The 2339-nt window shown below is 36.7% G+C and overlaps 1 long non-coding RNA gene across 1 annotated transcript; it reads right to left on the bottom strand.

The window, feature by feature from the left end:
* Window positions 1-700: 700 nt before the first annotated feature.
* LOC136841236 (uncharacterized) lies at window positions 701-1913 on the bottom strand. The gene is made up of 3 exons (XR_010853844.1): window positions 1680-1913; window positions 1278-1442; window positions 701-834 (listed from the first exon to the last, which is right to left on the bottom strand). It is a non-coding gene; the product is annotated as an uncharacterized lncRNA (long non-coding RNA).
* Between the last annotated feature and the right edge of the window lie 426 nt (window positions 1914-2339).

Raw genomic sequence — 2339 nt, 5'->3', positions numbered from 1 at the left:
TTATGCCCTTATCCCATTTTTTAAAATAAAATGCCAAGCCACTAACACAGGGCTTACAAAAAATTTAATTTGCTGAACAATTTTCCATATTTCCAATCAAACTTTACATATAAACAACTAAGGATAATCATAATTCAATGTTCTTTTAAGAGCAAAGTTTGTTATTAATCTCAACGTAATGTTGGGGTAAGTTTTTGGAGACCAAAAAACCCACCAAATCTCTCAGTTGGAGGCATTGGATGAACCGAAAGCCCTGTAAGTGCCGTAACTGACACGCTTGGAATCGGTAGTAGTGGTATGTGAAAAGTGCCAAACCTCCGACTGTCCATTTATTCCCCCATTTTTCCTTGTTTTTCGTGTTCCAAATGAAATATAAGAAATCAATAAATTGCCCAAACCTTTTCCCAAGTTATTTACCCCACCCAGAACGATTCCCAACGAAATCCCAGGATTCAAACCTGAGCTATTCTCGAAAGTGTTTTTACCCACCCAGGACCCAGAAATAACAGTTCTAAGGTAATTTACAGCTTAACGATTCAAAATATTTAAATACAAAAGCAAGAAGATTTAAATAGAAAAATGTTATGCCATAACTAGCCCCCGCGAACAGCCGGCTTAGATCTACCAGAAACTGTTCTTAACCGGCAAAGAACCCAAGTCTTGAATAAGCAAAATAGTTATTGAACTTTGAAAGTAAGTTACCTTGCAGAAACTGCGGTTGACAGCTGACGTTTGCAGCCTATATCATCAACTTTCTTTTTCTCACATCAGTAACCACGAGTTGAAGTTCAGTTCATAATCAGCAGCCAAGCTATATCAGACCTACTGGATCACCTGAAATAAAACAAAAGCTGCAAAATAGTCCGCTATCACATTAACAATGTAAAGTCTACTATGAATTAAGTAACCAATATCAAGTAGCAAGAAGTAAAATTGTTATCTTGTACTAACTTAACTGAAACTTGCCTAAGATTTAATAGTCTCACACTGACTTAAAAATTAATGTATTCACTATAACTGTACTAGAATATTTTAAATTTACAGCCTACCAGAAAGGCAAATCCTATCCAACTTCATATCGAAACTCGCCATGTTACTGTAGATTTGGTATACTATAACTACATTTTCCCCCCAGGAACTAGTTATGGCAGGACTTCCGTCCTACCATAACGAGTTCAAGGGAGTACCTCCACCCCTAAAGAGGCACCGCCCCTCAAGGGGTGGAGGAAAAAAAAAAGGTATTTAATTTTTACAAATATATAAGCAACAAAACTCACCGTTTACTTCCATCTTCTCTATTTACCTATCCTCTTGAAAACTGAAGCGGGGCAAAATTCTTTTCCGTAAAGATTCCACCGACCAAACAGATTAACCATTTCGGTGGCTTGAATACCCATCACTAATATGGACTATCACCCGAGTAGGTACTAACACGGACGAATCTGAAATAGGAAGGAAATATGGTCCATTATTCACCTGAGCGTAAAAGCATATTCTCCAGCTCCGCGGCGTAAACACTGAACTGGGAGTTACCGCATAATTTAAAACTCAAAATTAAATCTAAGTAAAATCCTTAAAACAAGAAACGCTAAAATCAAAACATACATTACCAAAAAAAAAAAAAAAAAAAACTGACAAAAAAATCACTCTAAAAAAACCTTATAAACCTTAACACATACATTACACAACACTAAAAAAATCCAACTGTCACGCGTATAACGAAAACAATTTGTATGCCGACCGACGTAGGAATGACCCGGCTCACCCAAACTACTTCTGACGAAAGTAAACGTCCCTTCCAAGGACGATCAACTCCAGGAGCAACTACCAATCGTTACCCTAAAACAGTCGCTCGGTTCTTCGTGGCGAGAATCAGGCTAAAGGCTTTTGTTAGCTCCTCCGCTTCAGTATCTTCCTTTTTACCTATAATCTTTTGTTGACGCTCTATTAATTCTTTAAGAAACATTTATGAAGTATTGAGTTGAGAGCACTTGCCGCCAAGCATGCTGTGTTGTTTTTTTTTATGTTAAATTCGCATTTTGTAAGAAATCTCATTGGGGGAAACGTCTTAATTTTTAAACAATATACACATGAGCAATGTAGAACTGACGCTGACTATCAGACATTCTAAGGATTCCCAAGAATGATCCTTTAAAGGTCGAAATACTGTAGAGTTGTCTCTTACGTATAATAAATTTCTTTCTTCCAATTCCAAAATTGAAGAGTCACCGACCTTTACATGCACTTTCGAGGTTTTATAACACAAACACATTATTCCAAATAAAACTTGGTTAATTTTGCTGAATACATATTACCTCACTGCAAGCATTTCTAAGTTC

This window comes from Macrobrachium rosenbergii, chromosome 8 (genome assembly GCF_040412425.1).
Source record: "Macrobrachium rosenbergii isolate ZJJX-2024 chromosome 8, ASM4041242v1, whole genome shotgun sequence".
NCBI classification, from domain to species: domain Eukaryota; kingdom Metazoa; phylum Arthropoda; class Malacostraca; order Decapoda; family Palaemonidae; genus Macrobrachium; species Macrobrachium rosenbergii.
The sequence above is the reverse complement of the archived record's forward strand: the minus strand, read 5'-3'. Positions and strand labels throughout refer to the sequence as shown.